At 42.8% G+C, this 20668-nt stretch overlaps 1 long non-coding RNA gene across 1 annotated transcript; it reads left to right on the plus strand.

Moving 5' to 3' along the window:
* The first annotated feature begins 212 nt into the window (after positions 1-212).
* On the plus strand, positions 213-13028 carry LOC142072346 (uncharacterized). Its single transcript, XR_012668741.1, has 3 exons — positions 213-260; positions 2134-2247; positions 11473-13028. It is a non-coding gene; the product is annotated as an uncharacterized LOC142072346 (long non-coding RNA).
* Positions 13029-20668: the final 7640 nt, after the last annotated feature.

A 20668-nucleotide genomic window follows, 5' to 3' on the forward strand; every position in this document is an offset into this window, starting at 1 on the left:
GCCTCTCTGTTGCTCTACGGTCCACATAACCTGCTGTGGATTTAGCAAGTCATTAGAGATAGTAAGCTTAATGTAGACTCTCATTAAGTTCCACACGGGGTCAAGCGGTGCTGGAATGCTCCAGAACGCCTTTCCAGCACTCTATCTTTTTTATTTACTATTACTTACCACAAGTCCTGGAAGTGCCTTCTAGCACTTTTTTTTTCTTTTAAGTCTGGAGCATGGGTTCCATAACTGCTCCTGTGGACTTTAAATAACATGTAAGTATGTCTGTCTGAACTGAAAACAGGTATCAAAGTATTGTTGCCCTTTGGCCAGAGCAGTTAGCCAGTGTTTGAGACCTTGTTAGGTTATTTCCATTAGGAAGAGAAATTTATGAGAGTCGGGTATTTCTTGGGTGCAGGCCTGTTTATTTACAAAGAATGTACACAAAGTTTTGTTTCCTTGAACACAGTAGGAACTAACAATAGGAGGCAGTCTCCTTGTTCAAAAATCCAAGCCAGTCTTCCACCCAGTACTTTGCCCTAAAAAAGCTCACTCTCTTGGCTTTCTCCCATGGCCAACCTACCAGCTTCTATTGCTTTCTCCTGGCTTTCTGTCTGCTTCTGTCAGACACACAAAGCTCCACCAATCAATGCCCTAGGCCCTATGTTTGCTATCAGTCTCCAAGGAAACCCCATGGGTTTTCACTTAGGCCTTCCCATGCTGGTCTGTGCCTTGGGTGGTGGCTTGTATTGTTTCAGCTAAACAATCACTAAACAAAGGGGCATTTAATTGATCCCTCATTTAGCCTGGATGAAAGATGGCTAGTACACCCACCAGCTTCAGCAAGGTCTGTGATTGCCCACAAAACAAAGACACGCTTGCTGGCAGCCATAGGCGCCGACTCCGTGGGTGCTCCAGGGCTGGAGCACCCACAGGGAAAAATTAGTGGGTGCTCTGCACCCACCAGCAGCCAAGCTCACCTCACCTCCTCCTCTGCCTCCTCCCCGAGCGTGCTGCATCCGCCTACCTCCCAGCACTTGCCACCGCCAAACAGTTTTTTTTTTGTTGAAGAATTGCCACTTTTAAGTCTGTTATTGAGTGTCCAGGGAAACTGAAGTGCTCTCCTACTGGTTTTTGAAGTTACACACACTCCCAATCCATCCCTCCCAGCTTTTAATTCTTCCCACACCTTGTTGTCACTAGTTTCAAAGATATAGTCCCTCTGACATTATAAACTCTTAAGCTTGTTCAAATGTCTCATTATCAAGCTCAAGTTCTGAATAAATTGTGTTGATCTCTCATCATCTTCCTTTATTTAAAAAAAAAATCACAGTGACTGCTCCGGCACTAGTTGTGCTATAATATTTTTATAAGGATTTTTTTTAAGTCCTCGAAGATTTCCCACCTGGTAGAATATAAATTCACTTTATCAAGCAATTTAAATGTATAATTTCTTCACTTTTTTTAGACCTGATAAAAATGCAACAAAAATTTGTCAATTAGGAAAAACCAAAGTGGGCTACATTTCTGTATTGCAACCATTGTATCCTAGCAACAGCTGTGTCTGCTGCTGCTTCTGCAGATGCTTTGCTGACTCACCAACTGATTCACTCAGACAGCAGCTTTATTTGGCTTCTAATTAGCATCACTGTGCTTGCCTGCAGCTCTCTGTGTGTGCCCTAGGCCACATCTATAAATAGCCTCTGCTTTCCCTTCCATTGAGCAGGGAGCTGTGCAACGTTCAGTGCTTCCATAAGATGAAATGAGGGTCTCTTTGCCCTTTGCTGGACTTGTGCTGCTACAGGCCCTGGGGCAATAATTAAGGTGTAATGAATGAATGGATGCAATCTGTAAAGTTAACAACCTGAAAGGAACTCTTTGTTTGTTTCATGGCCAGTAGCTTGAAGTCCGTTCTTCCCCTTGATGAACATGTGCAATTCCCATGAACACCAATGGGAACTGCACAGATGTTGCCAAGCGTCAATAACTAAAATAATCATTAAAAAATAATCATTAAAACTCTGTGAAACAATGTTCCTATATCTCAGTAAAAATGGCAGGAATTTAAGCTGTAGGACCTTTGGGGCAAAGATGGTCTTAATTTTACACTTTGTGCAGTGTTGATGGTGATGTTGTTATTTATTACAGCAGTTTCCAAAGACAAAAGACAACACAGTCCCTGCCCTGATGAGCTGACACACTATAAAGACAAAGAAAGAGGAAAAGAGAGGGGGAAAAAATGATACAAGGTACAAAACAGAGGTGAGTGGCCCACATCACGTTATCTCCATCTTTTTTTTTTTTTTGGTTTTGTTAACTGTCACAATTTTTATTGTTTCTTGGCTTGCCCCACTGAATTTTCCTGACTTAGTTTTTTATTGATTGAATATTTGTAAGATTAACTATTTCAAAATATGCTAAATCTGCCCTGCCAGGAACTAGATTGAGAAAAATGAACAAGGAGGGTCAAGAGGTTAAACATAAATAAGGAAAGTCGTCTTACATTTTACGTGTTGTCTTTTGTACATTTAATTGTTGAGCAGCTTATTTCCCTGTGCTCCATGGATCATCTGTCAGTTCCCACAGTGGTGACTGCTAGAGCTGGATGAAATTTTCAGATGAATAGCTTATTCGCCAAAAAATGAAGTTTCAGCTGACCCAATAGTTTCAGGTCAGCAAACTGTGTGCAGCTATCAGTCCAGGGATGTGGAATATCTGGGTTTGAATCCCTGCTCCAGAGTGGGGTTCAAATCTAGGTCTCCTACATCTCAGGCAAGCACCCTAACCTCTTGGCTAAATGTTCTAAATGGGACAGATAAAGACAAAACTTACACTGGTGCAAAATGGACTTTCTCAATTTGCTGATAAAACCCAAAGATTTTTGGAACCAAACCAAATATTTTGTAGAGGGATTTTTTGTTTGGCCAGCAAACCTAAAAATCAATTATTCATCCAGCTCTCGTAATTGCTAACAAGATACATGCTAATCAGCTGCAACCTCTCTCATTTAGACCTCAATTTATTTCCTAAACAAAGACAGATAGGAAAGTCTAGAATCTTTTCTCCAGCCTCTTAAGAAATCAGAGGGTTGCTCTCGAATTCCACAGAGCCAACTTGCCCTGTGAAGTCAGGCATCAGGATGGGATTGCCTCAGGACAAAATGAAGCAGGAAACTCCTTGAGCCCTCATTCTGGGCCTTTGGTTTTCTTTATTTGGGAAAGCAAAGGGCAGGGGGGAGGAAGATATGCACAGAAATAAAAGAATGAAATTAAGAAAAGGAAAAATTAGTTTAAGTATCAGAAAAACCTTTCAAATGGAGAAAACTACTTGGTTTTGGAATAGTTTCTCAAAGGAAATGATGAACACTTCATAACAGAGACATTCAAAACTGGACTTGAGAAAGCACTGGAGAATATGCTGGAGCAAACAATCCTATATCTGCCTCCTAAAAGGGATGGACTGTATCATGCTTCTCGTTTTCATGGTGTTCTACAAACACTTAAGCCTGGTCAACACTGGAAAATTAGGTTGGTTTAGCTACATCAGTCAGGGATGTGAAAAATCCATAGCCCTGAGCAGCATAGTTAAAGCAACCAAAGTCCCTGTGTAGACAGCGCTAAGTCAATGGAAGAATTCTTCCATTGACCTAGCCACTGCCTCTCAGGGAGATGGATTACCTATGCCAACAGGAGAATCCCTGCTATCAACATAGGTAGTGTCTACACTGAAGCACCACTGTAGCATTTTATAGTGTAGACAAGCCCTAAGACTAACAACAGCTGTGAGGTAGGGAACTATTTTTATTCCCATTTTGCAGAAGAGGAAATGAAGGCAGGGAAGGTACCAGAAGAAGTTAATATCAGAGCCAAGAAAGTGCTGAATACAGAATACAAGACCTGGCCTTTCTCTAACGACTAAATAAGACTTTACCATTGCTAATTTCTATCACATTCTATATACTTAGTAGAATGATATTCTGGCTTTCAGGCTTGATATTATAGAAAGCTTTCCAACTATCAAATCATGGGTGAGCATGTGTCATTTGTTGCTTGAGGTCTGGCTCAGACACATTCTCAAAAGTTAGACACAGTAAAATCCTGTTCAGATCATGGAAATGTTTTGTAGATCCAAACCTCTGTTGTTAGACTATTTATCAGTTCACCATTGGCCTACAAGGTATTATGATCTAAGAAGAGTTTACAGTTGGTACATAACAGGAAACAGATTCAGCCATGTGAGAAACAGAATGTCCAGTTTGAATCAGTCTCTGTTAGCAAAGCAATGACCAGTATTTGGATGAATTTTTACTGAAACTAGAGGGTAAGAAATAAAAATCATTATAGTCCCAACATAAAACCACGCACAACGCCCAAGTTATGCCCATAGACTGAAATCTCTGGGAAAATGTATGGTGAAAAATTAAGATAAAGCTCCCTTCAGATATTAACCTGTGAGTCAAATATGGTTCCAGTGTCCACGGTGCAACCTCTATCTTCTTGGTCATGTTAGGAGTCACCAATTTCAAGACTAAGAATTGACCTAATCTCTACACTCAGTAAGTCTCAGGCATTCCAATCATGAAAATCGATTCATATAACGTGAGTATCTATCTGAGACACAGATGCACTGCACACTAGCAATTAAGGTGATATCCTCAGATTTATTAGTCTCTTAGATGTCAAGAGTTCCTTATAAACCTTTACACCACTTTCCATGTGGATCTTACAAAGAGCACTGGGACCTAAACCAACGGATTCTGGACAACATGTGAGGAGGAGTTGTGAATGGAAGACTAGAATCATAAAAGGATACAGGCTGAGAACCTCAATGCTCAAAAACTTCACCTGTAAGGAATTCTGCAAAATTATTTTGCATGTGCTACCAAGTAAAAACTAGCCCCTTGAATAGCTTCTCTTAAAGGATTATGGATGCCCATCCAATAAGCAAGCAGAAGAGTTCTTTTGGTATTAACATAATTGATAGTTACACAGGCAAATTAGATAGGGGACCATCTTATGGACTTCTGTAGCTTCCATCACTGTAGTATCTAAGCATTTCCCAGATAAGGTTACTCTGATAAGGTCTATGGTAGATTTTGAGAGTCTCCTGCTTTGCCCTCTGCCCTGGCAGAAGAGATGGTGCTTAGAATATGTATGTATAAACAAGCAAGGAGGTTGTTTGTTTATTCGGCAATCAGACTCTGGATCACCATGGACAGATCTTTATCTGGGAGGAAAGAGAGAAGTTTTCTAGAGCAACTTGAAGGGGGAAGAAGACAAAATCCATGAACTCGTGCTACCTGGTCTCACAGGATAATTGCAAAGGTCCAAGTTGAACAGGATCCCTCCACACCTTTGCGTTACTTTGACAAATGGGAGACAAATACCTTTGATGGGAGGTAAGGTTAATGATTAGCATCTTTTCTGTCTTGTGTAAGTTATGTTTGAGCCAGCTGGTCTTCATCCTGGTGTTGACCTCCTGCAGGCATTGTGGCATCCGGTGATGATGTTGGTTGTGTCTCTGGAAAAAGAAGTATACAGCTGAGTGTCATCAGCAGATTGCTGGCAATGGAGGCCAAGAGGAGAATATATACCTGCTGTGTAGGCAGAATGAATTAGAGCCAGAAATCACTGCTGAAGTTGAAAAATAAATACTAAGCCAACTCAAAGGAATGAATTCACACATTCATGTGGAAAAAAGCTTGGTGAAATACCCTGGTCTCCAGTAGATATGTGAGATGCAGATTGATTCATAAAGGGATATTTCATCAAAATTATATAATCCTCTAAAACAAGAAGAGGCAGTAAATACATAAAACAGAAATGGCAGATGAAGAAGAGAACTTGATCAGGGATGCAAAACACTTACTCCCTATTCTCAAAAGTGAGGTTGACAATATACACACTCCAGTGTTTTTACTGACAACATTTCAAATAAGGTAATCAATGAATCCGGGTGATACTATTAAATTAATCATAGTTCCTTAGCCCTTTCTCTCCCCTCTGAGGTACTTCAGACCTTCCCTTAATTCCCAAAGCTGTCTTCTCCCCCCCAACAACACTCCAGACCACTATCATCTTCCCTAGTACTTCCACAGCATTCCTCCCTTTAAAATATGACGACCACACTCTTTCTTTTTTCCCATGAATTTCTTCCTTTCTCTGACCCACCCACCCATTGCTGCCCACTTGTCTTGTACTGACTACTTGGGCTTATATTGGTTCCCTCTCCACTTGCAGGAGACATGTTCCAAACACACCTTGTCCCAAGACTTGGGTTTCTTAATTGCAGGAAAACATCATAAATCAGAGATCAATGAAGGTTTCAGTTAGTTGGGATGCAGGTTGGTTCATCACTAGAGTCCTACCTTGTCCCACCACTGCTGTGATGGAGAACATCCCTGAGTTCTTGCTACCTACTGCTCATCCAGCCTTTCCTAGAATTTCATAGGAATTCCCAGTTACTAGGTGCTATCTGTCTTTCTAGGAATCCAGCTAGGTCACTAAGGCTTTTTAAAACAACTCATTGTGGAAAACTATTATTTCAAAGTAATTCTGGACCAATATGTCTGCTCAAGGTTATACATATCAATGTTTACAGAAATCATGCTAAACTACATTGCCTTTGTAAATGCCTTTCATCTGAGTATCTCAGAGGACCTTATAAACCACTATTAAACCTCATAAAATCCCATAAGGAAGATGATGCAGATTTTACAAATAAAAAAAATAAAAAAACACCTGGGCACCGAGAAGCCAGGGTCAAAATTGCCAAATGGGTGCCTAAAGTTGGGAATCTGAATACATATTTAGGCACCTAAATAAGTGGCCTGATTTTTAAATGTGCTGAAATTTCACTAACTTCAATGGGAGTCAGCAGAGTCTCTGTATTTTTGAAAAATCAAATCACTTATGTTTTGGTACATGAATATAAACATAGATGCCTAACTTTGAACCCTGAATGTTGACAATTTTGGCTTAACTCTGACTGACTTTTGTTTAGCATTAGAAGGAATATGAAAATCATACATTTCAGCAGCACCTTTCATCAAAGATCCCAAAGTACTTTATAAGCTGTACAATCACTTCACCAACCACTGAAATGTAGCCATCTCTGGGGTGGATTGTGACAGCTGTTTCACACCTCACAACAACACTACAAAACAGTTTTGAAAATGAAGTGAAGAATATTGTATTCAACTTAAACTGCAAGGAGAATCTAGGTCAGCAGAATGTAATTACTAGAGCTGAGTGAGCAGTGGAAAAATTTTCCACTGATATTAATTCAAAGTCAAAAACAATCAAGCTTTACTGATACTTGCAAAAAGTGTGTTTTAAATATGAAAGCTTAAATGGTCAACAAATATATTTGAAATTGTATATTCACATGTAATGTTTGAAACTTGCAGTGTGTTGGTTAGTTACATAAGTCACCCAGTCATGATACAGAAACTTTACCACTTATGTAATTAACTAACACAGAATGAATTTAAAAATACAAATAATGAATATTCACAACAAACTGCTGATGAGCTACATATAGTGAAAACATTTTCCAAATAAATTCACAAATTTCACATCAAAATAAGAATTATTCTGGACATTTTGTGAACAAAAAAAGGGAAGGAATGTATTTCATCAATTACCTATTAGGAATAGTTAGTTCATTTTTATCTTCTGATTATACAAGCTTGAAACTAGCTAGAATACATGGGATAACAACCTTTTCTTGAAGAAAACATCATGGGATCTTTAACCACAAATATTAGCATCTCACTTCTGTAATTGTTTTGAACTGTATGATAAATGAAGAGCGGGGTAGCCCCTGTTTATGAATACCCCGCCAGCAAGTTAGCAGTAAAATTTCTCTTGGTGTCTGTTTTCTGCTTGCTTTACCTGTAAAGGGTTAACAAGCCCACAGGTAAAAGAAAAGGAGTGGGCACCTGACCAAAAGAGCCAGTGGGAAGGCTAGAACTTTTAAATTTGGGAAAGAAACTTTCCCTTTGTCTGTTGTTCTCTGGACTGGAGGGACAGAGCAACAATGCTGTAAGCAGCTTTAAGCCACGTATGATCATAAATCATCAGATCATACCTAGAACTACTTATCTGAACTCCAGATGTGTAAGTAGATCAGAATATTTAGCTAGATGCGATCAGGTTTATTTCCGTTTATTTTTTAAGGCTTGTGGATCTCCTCTGTGCTAACCCCTGATGCTTTTGTTTGCTTGTAACCTTTAAGCTGAACCCCCAAGAAAGCTATTTTGGGTGCTTAATTTTTGTAATTGTTTCTTTTAAGATCTAGCAAAAAGCCTAAATTCCAGATATATTTTTTTCCTTTTTGTTTTTAATAAAATTTACCTTTTTTAAGAACAGGTTTGGATTTTTGGTGTCCTAAGAGGTTTGTGCATGTTGTTTGATTAGCTGCTAGCCACAGCTAATTTCCTTTGTTTTCTTTCTCAGCTCTTCCCTGGAGGACGGTGGGGGAGGGCTTGAGGATACCCCACAGGGAGGAATTCCCAAGTGCTCCTTTCTGGGTTCAAAAGGTTGGGGTTTTTTGTTTTTTTTTTGCATTTGGGTGGTGGCAGCGTTTACCAAGCCAAGGTCAGAGAGAAGCTGTAACCTTGGGAGTATAATACAAGTCTGGAGTGACAAGTATTAATTTTTAAAATCCTTGTGGGCCCCCACTTCCTGCACTCGGAGTGACAGAGTGGGGATTCAGCCTTGACAAACTGAAATATCAGTTAATCCAAAAATCAGCACAGTACAGCACCCCAGCCTCATTTAATTAATTGAATAGCACCCCTATCACTGCACTGGGACAGTATTGACCTAAACAAATGTTACCCTTCACACTGGGACAGTACTGACGTAAAATGTTTAACCTTCTTAGATTGTATGTTCTTCAGGGCAGGGGATGTCTTCTACTGTGTTTTCTCAGTTCCTGGCATATTTTGGGTGATAACACATGCTTGCTACAATTGAAATATTGATCACACCTCTCCTTCCTTTAATGTATGAGGTCAAGCTAAAATAGACTGATAGAAATGGAAGCCAATTTCAATCTTTATAACTAGTCAAAATACAAAACATTTTTATTTAATATTTGGTTGTGTAAAACAACTGCTTTTGGAATAATATTGTAATATTTAGAGTACACAATAAAATTTAGTATCAAGCTGTAGTAGAGAGAGCCTAGACCATTAGGTCTGGTGCAAGACCTGAGGCCTGAATCAGAGACTGTGAACCAAAGTCAGACCATGCATTAAAGCAAATGCCTATAAGTTCAATGTCTGGTACATGAACTTGGCATAGGTACCTCTAGCATTGCTAAAATACACTGAATATGTAAACACATTCCTGCAGGCTAACACAAGGACACCCCAACCTAGCACAAGATAAGACAAATAGTTTTGTCTGTAACATCAGGGGAAATGTTTTGTCTATAACATCGGGGGAAAGGTACAAGAGGAGGTAACAAACATGTAATGAAATGTGTAAGGAGATGTGTAAGTTGTTTATCCCATATTGTTTGTCTCAGTCTATAAATGTTGGGATACCTAGCCTTAACCCTTTGTCTGGCCTAGGTGGCAGTGGGAAGTCCTTGCTGCTAATCCCATTGTCATAGGCATACATGTATTAGTGTACCTGCAGAATCTATGGAGTGCTAGTACCATGCTTTGTCGGCAATAAACCTGGTTGAGCGCCTTTGCCACTGAACCAAGTTTGCAGTCTTTCTTGGCAGTTCTCTCGAGGTTTGCTGAACCAGCTACCTGTTCAGAGCTAGGACAACTCACAGAGAGGACACACACACATGCCACTACTGACAACCAGTGTTAGTAGGGTGCTTTATTTTACTTTAATTCAAAAACATTTCAATATTGTTGTTTGATTCAGATAATATATTACAAATGAATCCCATTAACACAATACAAGTATAGTGTTATATATGAATTTCTGTGGAGTATGTAGGGTACTTCTTATTTGTAAGTATTTTACTTCCCATGGATATCTATAAGAAACTTTATAAGCAGTAACAGCCTTAGGAATGCTTTGGACTAAAGTGCCTGCCCATCTGTTGAGATCTATTTATTGCTTTCTTAGCAAAAGAAAAAAAAGAAAATTAGGAATTCCGGGTTCATGATAATTGTGAATTTTTTGCTAAAAAACAAAAACAAAAAATCCTTTTCATATGTCCTTTTTTGCAAGCAAGTCAAAGAGGAGCCCTGCATATTATCAAATTAGATACAGTTAGTGTAAAAAAACTGCCAAAATATCTTGCCAGTTGTTTTATTGTTTTTTGAAGGGGGCATATTTTAAAATAGGTTAAATTTAAAAAGTGGCTAATTTTGTTTTAAAAATAAAATGTTATGGCTGATTTTACTGTTGATGAAAGCCAACACTGAGATAAGCCAGATATAGTACAGAAAGGAACTGTTTAAGCTTTGTCAATAGAAGTACATTCTGATCTATAGCTGTTCTAATTTGGGGCCCCTCATGAAGTTCTGTCTAGGGCCTTCAGCCAAAATCTTCAGACCTAGGTACCTAAAGTTAGCGTTTCTAAATCCATTTTTGGCAACTAAATGAAAAGGGATGGATTTGCGGAGGTTCTAAGCAACTCCAGTTCCTATTCAACTCAATGGGAGCCGCAACTGTTTAACAATTTTGAAAATCAGGCCACCTCTTAGTACAGGAGTGGGCAAACTACGGCTCAGGGGCCACATCTGACCCTTCAGATATTTTAATCAGGCCCTCGAGCTCCTGCCGGGGAGTGGGGTATGAGGCTTGCCCCGCTCTGCACATGCCATGGCTCCACGCCGCTCCCACAGCTCCCGTTGGCCGGCAACCAATGGGAGCTGCAGGGGCAGTGCCTGTGGATGGGGCAGCACGCAGTGCCGCCTGGCTGCATCTATGTGTAGGAGCCAGATGGTGAACATGCTGCTGCTTTTGGGAGCTGCTTGAGGTATGTGCTGCCTGGAGCCTGCACCCCTGACCTCTTCCCATGCCCCCAACCTCCTGCCCCAGCCCTGATCCCCGTCCCACCCTCACTCCCTCCCACACCCCAACCCCCAATTTTGTGAGCATTCATAGCCCACCATACAATTTTCATACCCAGATGTGGCCCTTGGGCCAAAAAGTTTGCCCACCCCGTCTTGGTAGGTGTCTAAGGGTATGTCTACAGTATGAAATTAGGTCAATTTTATAGAAGTCGATTTTTAGAAATCGATTTTATACAGTCAATTGCGTATGTCCACACTAAGTGGAGTGCATCCTCACTTCGGTGGCTAGCATCAACTTACGGAGCAGTGCACTGTGGGTAGCGATCCCATAGTTCCCACAGTCTCCGCTGCCCATTGGAATTCTGGGTTAAGTTCCCAATGCCTGATGGGGCAAAAGCATTGTTGCATGTGGTTTTGGGTACATGTCATCAGTCGCCCCTCCCTCCGTGAAAGCAATGGAAGACAATAGTTTTGCATCTTTTTTTGTGCAGACACCATACCACGGCAAACGTTCAGCCCGCTCAGCTCAGCTCACCGACACTGTGGCTGTGTCCTGGATGCTGCTGGCAGCAAACGGTGCAGTAGGACTGCTAGCCGTCATCATCCATTGCTTCCCCTGCAACTCTGCTCTCCTGCAGCTCGGGGAATCCATTCTGGTCTTCCTGGGTGCGGCTAACCATCATCATCCACCACTTCTGCTGCAACTCTGCTCTCCTGCAGACGCCATACCATGGCAAGAATGGAGCCCACTCAGCTCACCGTTACCACTGCTGTTGTGAGCATTGTAAACACCTCGCACATTATCCTGGAGTATATGCAGAACCGGGCTAAGAGACACCCGCACAAGGAGGATTTTGATGAGGACATGGACACAGACGTTCCTGAAAGCAAGGGCTCTGGCAACTGTGACATCACGGCAGCAGTGGGACTGGTTGATACAGTGGAACGCCGATTCTGGGCCAGGCAAACAAGCACAGATTGATGGGACTGCATAGTGTTGCAGGTATGGGATGATTCACAGTGACTGCAAAACTTTTGCATGCATAAGGCCACTTTCCTGGAACTCTGTGAGTTGCTTTCTCCCATCCTGAAGTGCAGGAATACCAAAATGAGAGCTGCCCTGACAGTTGAGAAGCGAGTGGCGATAGCCCTGTGGAAGCTTGCAACGCCTGACTGCTACCGGTCAGTGGGAATCACTTTGGAGTGGGCAAGTCTACTGTGGGGGCTGCTGTGATCCAAGTAGCCAATGCAGTCATTGACATTCTGTTATCAAGGGTAGTGAATCTGGGAAATGTGCAGGTCATAGTGGATGGCTTTGCTGCAATGGGGTTCCCTAACTGGTGGGGCAATAGACAGAACGCATATCCCAATCTTGGCACAGGACCACCTTGCCAACCAGTACATAAACCACAAGGGGTACTTCTCAATGGTGCTGCAAGCACTGGTGGATCACAAGGGATGTTTCACCAACATCAACGTGAGATGGCAGGGAAAGGTGCATGACGCGCACATATTTAGGAACTCCAGGCTGTTCGAGCAGCTGCAAGAAGGGACTTACTTCCCAGACCACAAAATTATCATTGGGGATGTTGAAATGCCAATAGTTATCCTTGCTCCCATGGTTCATGAAGCTGTACACAGGCAGCCTGGACAGTAGTAAGGAGCAATTCAACTACAGGCTGAACAAGTGCAGAATATGCTTTTGGACGTTTAAAAGCTCACTGGCGCTGTTTACTGACTAGGTCAGACCTCAGCGCAACCAACATTCCCATTGTTATTGCTGCTTGCTGTGTGCTCCATAATATCTGTGAGAGTAAGGGGGAGACGTTTATGGCGGGGTGGGAGGTTAAGGCAAATCGCCTGGCATCCAATTTTGAGCAGCCAGACACCAGGGTGATTAAAAGAGCACAGCAAGGTGCGCTGCGCATCAGAGAGGATTTGAAAACCAGAGTCATGACTGGCCAGGCTATGGTGTGACCATTGTGTGTGTTTCTCCTTGATGCAAACCCGCCCCCCTTCGTTGATTTTAATTCCCTGTAACCAAACCACTCTCCCTCCCACCTTCAAAATAAAGTAACTATATTGTTTTGAAACCATCCATTCTTTCTTTATTAATTAAAAATAAAGGGAGATAACTGACAAGGTAGCCTGGGTGGGGGAGGAGGGAAGGACAAGGCCACATTCCTTTTTGTAGCCACACTGCAAATCAAACTGTTTGAATGACAGCCTTCTGTTGCTTGGGCCATCCTCTGGAGCGCAGTGGCTGGGTGCCTGGAGCCTCCCCGGCTGCATTCTTGGGCATCTGGATGAGGAGGTTATGGAACTTGGGGAGGATGTCAGGCGGTTGTACAATGGATGTAGCACGGGTCTGTGCTCCAGTTGGCTTTCCTGCAGCTCCACCAGATGCTTCATCATGTCCGTTTGCTCCCCCATTAGCCTAAGCATCACCTCCTGCCTCCACTCTTCACGCTCCTGCCTCTGCTCTTCGTGCTCACTTAATGCTTTCTTAGCCTCTAACACTGAATGCCTCCATGCATTAAGCTGTGCCCTATCAGTGTGGGAGGACTGCACAAGCTCATAAAACATGTCATCGTGAGTGCGCTTTTTTCGCCTTCTAATCTGTGATAACCTCAGGGACGGAGATGATAGGGGGAGCTTAGAAACATTTGCACCTGTGGGGGGAGATAAAAAGGGAGAGTAAAATTTAAGATGATACATTTCTGAGAACAAAATGGAGACCTGTTCACAGTGAATTAGGCAATTCACAGCGGACAGCATATGTGCTTTAGGTACAAGGTGGCATTTTGCCTTTTATATTGAGCACCTGCCGGTATGGTGACACATCACACACGGCTGGGCAACAGAATTCGGTTTCCAGGCAGCCATGGTAAGGCACAGGGTACGCGGGGTTGGCTTCTTACGCATAAAATGTGGGAATGGTTTCAAACTGCAGCACCATCCTTTCCCATAGCAAGCAATGGGTTGGGTTTCACATTTAAAAGGAGGGGCTGTGGTTTTCGGGTGGATGTGAAGCACACACCTCCCCCCACCCCACCGCGTGGCTATTCTCTGGGATGGTCCCTTCACCCGTCCCCCCGTCGCATGGCTATTCTCCGGGATGACCCCTTTTAGCCAAGCGCAAACAGCCCAGCATGAATGGGGTAAATCAAACATTAAACACTATTGCTTTTAAACCCTGTAGTGTAGCTACAAATGTGCACTCACCAGAGCTGCCTTCTCCGGCTTTAGGGTCGGGGATCCCACCTTGGGAGGGTATTGGGTCCAAGATGATGAAAAGGTCCTGGCTGCCAGGGAGAAGGGATTCACCACTTGCCTGCTGTGCATTCTCCTCCTCCTCTTCCTCATCCACAAAATCCTCCTCCCTGTTGCGTGAGACTCCCCCCTTGCAGGTGTTCACGGACAGTGGTGGGGTAGTGGTAGGGTCCCCCCTAAAATGCCATGCAGCTGATCATAGAAGCGGCATGTATGGGGGTCCGAGCCGGAGCGCCCATTTGCCTCCTTTGTCTTTAGGTAGGCTTGCCTGAGCTCCTTAACTTTCAAGCGGCACTACTGTGTGTCCCTGTTGTAGCCTCTCTCCAACATGCCCTGTGCGATTTTGGCAAATATATTAGCATTTCTTCTTTTTGATCAGAGTTTGGCCTGCACAGATTCTTCTCCCCATACAGCAATCAGATCCAGTGTCTCCCGTTCGGTCCATGCTGGAGCTCGTTTGTGATTCTGGGACTGCATGGTCACCTGTGCTGCTGAGCTCGCCACACTGACCAAACAGGAAATGAAATTCAAAAGTTCCCAGGGCTTTTCCTGTGTACCTGGCTAGTGCATCGGAGTTCAAAGTGCTGTCCAGAGCGGTCACATTGGAGCACTCTGGGATAGCTCCCGGAGGCCAATACCATCTATTTGTGTCTGCACTACTCCAAATTTGACCCAGCAAGGTCGATTTTTGCGCTACTCCCCTCACTGGGGAGGAGTACAGAATCGATTTTAAGAGCGCTTTAAGTTGACGGAACGGGGTTGGTTGTGTAGACACATTCATTTTAAAATTAACCTAACGCAGCTAAATTCGACCTAACCCTGTAGTATAGACCAGGGCTAAATATGGTTTTAAGAACCTAAGTTTGAAAATCTGGCTCTAGCCTGTTGCATCCATGATTTTTCACTTTGGGGCTTTCGATATGGCTTTACCAGTGCGTCTCACTCAGAACTTGCAGCAACCCCCGATATGTCAATCCTAGGCTCTCAAAGCACCTCAGTCCTGTTGTTCCAGTACTAGCAACCCAGGTATTCCAGTACTACTTCTTGTACTTCTCTGCCAAAGAACTTCAGTCCTCAGCTGCGCCCTCCCCACCTGCGATTACAATTTTCATTGTTCCATACCTCAGTGCCCATGCTCTTCAATCCTTATCTATGGTACCCCTACTCTTTACAGTCGTGGAGTTCCACTCAGTCTTGCCAATGAATCTCAACCCTGACTTGCAGTACCCTAACTTGGACTCCCACAGACCTATGCCTCTGCAGCTAAACCTCCTTTGTCTTGCAGCATCTCTTTTTTTATTATAGTCCTGTACCACAATCCTGACAGTGTAATAAAATTTCAGGTTTTGAAATCACATTTCAAAAGGTAAAAGTCCACCAACTACCTGGCCTCCCCTAAGCTCTATAATCATAAGCGTACAATTCTGTATGCTTGATTCTCCACGGCCTTGACCTTGTGTGTGTAAAGTGCTAGCAAATCCGAATATCAGCATTCACATGCACATTGCACAGACATAAATGACCATACAAGGCCATGGAGAATCCGGTTGTGTGTGATTTAGAAGTGCAGGAGTCTGATTGAAATGAGTTTCACATTGCTCTTTGAAGACACTAGCTATTCTGAGAGTCCAAAGTATCATGTTTTATGGGCCCTTGTTACTAATCCCAAAATTCAGGCTTCTGGGGGATTGCCAAATCCAAAGCAGGACAGTTACGTAGAATGGAAATGAAAGTTTAAAATGCAGAAATCAGAAAAATAACTTTTTGTAAAAATGTCACTGTGGGGCCCATTTTTATTCTTTCACAGATTCCAGTTCAAAATCACAGTTTACATGTCAAAATATTTTTTTTAATTGCCCATTGCACAAATTCTACCTGGCACTAGAGAACCTAGATATGTCCTTTCTGACTTTTATATCACCAGCAATAAAGAAGCTGATCCTGCAGCCCTTACTTACATAAGTAGTCTAATTTATCACAATAGATTCTTTGATTTGTCAGTGTAACATGAGTGAGAACTGAGTGATCAGTCTCAAATATTCTGTATTCAGAATTTAGATGAAGGGCTAAATTCTGCTCTCAATTGCACACAAAGCAGAACAGAGCCCTACTCACTCTCTTAGATGGAGCAACCTGCATGGAACTTGGAGAGAGGAGCACAGGCTGTAGGAGGAGGAAGTGTTTGGGAGGCACCCAGAAGTCAATGTGTGTGCATATGGCTTGAATGCTAGCTGCCCTGGCAGTATCTGTGTAAATAGTTCTCTTAATAAAAAGTGTGTTTAGTTCTGTAGGCATTGAGTCCTCTCATATTATTATCCAGCACACAGCACATGAAACATGGTGGCAGCAGACAACCTAGTGAGAGACCCACAAAAAGGAAGAGGGTGTGATTAACAGGCAAACAAAGCAGCACCTAGAAACAGAGCAAAGTAAGCAGCATGGAGGTACTGAGGTAATCAGGAATTCTGGATTTCCAGACAAAAAAAGCCTTGCACAAGCATGGAAGAAAGAACTGAGTCTGTATTCAGAGCTGATCAAGGGATAAAGATGAGAAAATGAAGGTAAAGTTTTTTACCAATTGATTGAGGTGAAAGGATGAGAAGTCAGAGAAGCACTGTTGCCTGATAATGCCTGAAATACTGGAACAGCTGATAAGTGTTTGATGAGTACCTCAACTTCCAGACAGAATGAGACAGTTTATTTACCTGAAACCAAGAAGTAGAAGAGGGAATAGACTTACATCAGAGAAATGAGAACTCTGGCATCCACATCTAACTTTGGAGAGATTAAAAATTCCCTAATTAATTGTTGGTGGACACATGATTCCAGTTTATGGGAGAGATTGTTGACGGAAACAGATCTAACCCTAGAGAAATGCCTCCAAAAAGCAAGGACGGCTGAACTGTCCAGGGAAAGGATCAAAACAGTATCAGTTACAGTCTCAAGCTAAAGGAATCCAGGAAACAGGATGGAGACAGATGGACTGAAAATGCAGACATCATTGTCCAGGCTATGTACCTTGGAAAGCAACATGAAAGGCAGAAAGAAAAATGTCCAGCCTATAAGCCCTGGTGCAAGGAGCACAGGAAACAGAACCACTTTATGTCCCAATCCTGCAACTACCCTAGGAAGAAAAAGAGCAGCAGTGCATGCACTGTTTGCAGGACATAGAGACTTTTAATAAAGAGGAGCATATCTGCAGTGTGATTTTAGCAGATTCAAACATCTTCAATCTACATGCACTGCAGACGAAAGCTTCCAGCCTTTCAACTGCCCTATTTCCAACCATGCTATTAGATCATTGACTAATTCTATTCCAACTGTAGAGCCAGCTGCATGCTAGTCCCAGCAACACTGATAAGCAGCAATATTGGACCAGAAAAATGTGACCAAGTTCTGGTGATGTATAATAGATCCATTCTGAGGCCAGTGGGCAAATGCAGGCTGTCAATAAGAAACCCATGAAATGAGATGTTGTCACTTGGAGTTTATAGTAGTTGACACACTGGAGTACCACCCATTGCTGGTCAAGAAGGCAGTGCAAGTCATGGATTTGGTTGCCATACAAGACCAGAACATCTTCTGCATGAAAGAGGAGGGTGAATAGTCACAATGGGCTCTGTCCAGCAATCTAACAGTGAAAGGATATATTTCAAAGAGATAGCTTGCCTTCTGGATGTCAAAGTTAGAAATAGACTCCCATGTGCACGCCATGAGATTACCAAAATGCATCAGCCAGACCCCAGAGGTGTGCCAGTGTCAACTGAACCAGGCACTAAAGGGACTTCAAGACAACAAGATTGTAGCTGATGACATTCTTATTGTATGAAGAGAGGACAAGGAAGAAGTGATACAGAACCATGATATGAAGCAACAACAGCTCCTGGTTGCTGGGAATGGAATATTAGGCTGAATGCAAACAAAGTGAAGCTGAGAACTGTGTTCCCCTACTCTGGATATCTGTTGACTTCTGAAACACTCCAGCCAGACCCTAGGAAACTAAGAGCCATTAAGGAAATGCCCAGAACAAAGGATGTGAAAGGAGTCCAGAGATTTATAGAGATGGCCAACTATCTTTCCAGATTCTATGCACACCTGTCAGAAGATTCTGAATGATGCAGCATGGAAGTGGTCAGAGAACAGACAGTTGAAAAACCTTGCACAGGCATTGATGGCACCAATCCTAAAGTATTACAACCCTGCGGAGCAGCTAGAGCTACAGTATAAGGTTTCAGAAGGAGGCCTATGACTAGCAGTCCATAGGACTTGCTAGGACAACCCTGACAGACAGAGAAAGGGGACATGCTCAGATAATAGGAGCTACTGGCTGTGCTCTTTGGAAAGAACAATTCCATCTGTTAACGGTTGGCCACAAGGTGGACTTGCAGTCCGATCACAAGCTATAAGAGAGCAGCATGAAGAAGCCACTGCTGTGACTACAACATGTTACTGAGACTCCAGCACAATGATATGAGGATAAGGTACTGCCCAAGAAAGTCACTATTGGTGCCATACACTTGGCAGGCCATCCTCAGTACAATGCAGATAGTCTATCAACATGTTACAATGCCTTCATATCTCTAATAGGAGGCTCCAGGCAATCCAACAAAGCACCAAACAGGATGGAGTGTTACAAGCAGTAAAATTATTCCTACTCCAGGGTTGGCCAAACTGCCAGGAGCAAGTGCCACATGAGGTTATACCTTACTGCCAGGTGAGGGATGAGCTGTGTGTGCAAGATGGGATTTTGTTTAAAGGGACCAAGCAATAATTCCAGTAGACTTAAAAGCTGAAATCAAGAAACAGCCAAGCATGAATGCCCAACTGTGAGCGGGTAAATGGAACAGTGTAAGGTGAGCAAAAAATATAGTGATTGAAAATAGGAGACTCTAGAGCCTCCTGAAATCTCAGCCTAGCCCTAGGAAAAGTTCTAATTCACTTTTAATGACAGGAACTACAAGGTCGCAGTAGATTACTGCTCCAATTTTCTAGGAGGTGGATACTCAGGCAAGATCTATGTTCAGGAAATTGAAGATGCATTTTGCAAGGTATGGTATACCTGACATGCTATGCTCAGACAATGGACCACAGCACAGTGCAGCACAATTCAAATGATTCAGTGCCAAATGAGCACAAGACATCTTCCCATGGGTACCCACAAAGCAATAGGAAGGCAGAGTCAGCAGTTAAGACAGCCAAGAGACTGATGGCAACAGTAAAACAGACAGGAAGTGATCACTACTGGCAAGGTTGGACCATAGCAATATGCCCTCCTAGGGATGACATAGAAACCCAGCACACAGAGTGATTGGCCAGAGAATTAAGACCGCTTCCCATGAGGGGCAGTCTGCAACTGCCCAGCAGAAGAACAGTGGACTGGACACAGAAGCAATTAATAGAACACCAAGCTGGGCAGCCCGCTAGAACAATGGAGCCAAGGATCTAAGGTCACTGCTCATGGGTGACCAGGTCTGGGTCCAACCCTCAAATAGCTTTACAAAACAATGGCATAAGACAACAATCCAAGCTGCAGTGGAGCACAGGTCATGTGAGGTAACTACAGACTCGGGACAGCAGTGGAGATGCAACCGAGAACCAGCACACATGGACAAACAGGACCAAAGCCAGGACCAGGAGAACTTGGGAAGAGCCTCTGTTATTAGTTGGCTTCAGAAGAGCTGTCAGAAACAAGGTGTATAAGCAATACCAAGGGTGAACAGGATACCCCCCAACAGACAAAAAGCAGCAACAGATGGAAGCAAGTCCTGAACCGAAGCAAGTCCTGAACCACCAGTGAAAACACAACCATTAAATAGGAGACTGATTTGAAGACTAGCATGCTGAAACACTATGAGGCCTAACAGGCTGCAATGGGCCAGTGGTAAAGGCCATGTCCCTGGGGTGAACTGCGTACTAGTAACCTCTGGCCATTACAAGCCAGCAAACACTTTCACAAAAGACACAAAAACAGACATTGTTAAAAAGAAAGCTGTAGCAACATGCATGGAACTTGGAGGGAGGAACACAGGTTGCAAAAGGGAAGAGTTTGGAGCAGGTGCCAGTAAGTAGATCTGTGTGCATGTGACTTGAATGCTAGCTGCCATTGCAGCATTTCTGTAAATAGTTCTCTTAATAAAAGAGCCATTGGAGCCCTTTCTTGTTATTGTCCAGTGCAGGGCACCTGAAACACTGTAACTATATTGGCTCTGCAGGGCTAACAACAAAAATTGTTTGCATCAGCAAATTTGGAATTTGTGACTTTACTTGACATACAGAGAACTTGAATAAGAAGGAACTATTTATAGTGCATCCACAATTAATGAATATAGAGCAATCTTTCGAAGGTAACCTGGAAATTGATAGCAAGGAAACTAAAGAAATGAATCAAAGAAAGAGTTGGGGAAAAATCTGAGA

This window comes from Caretta caretta, chromosome 6 (genome assembly GCF_965140235.1).
Source record: "Caretta caretta isolate rCarCar2 chromosome 6, rCarCar1.hap1, whole genome shotgun sequence".
NCBI classification, from domain to species: domain Eukaryota; kingdom Metazoa; phylum Chordata; order Testudines; family Cheloniidae; genus Caretta; species Caretta caretta.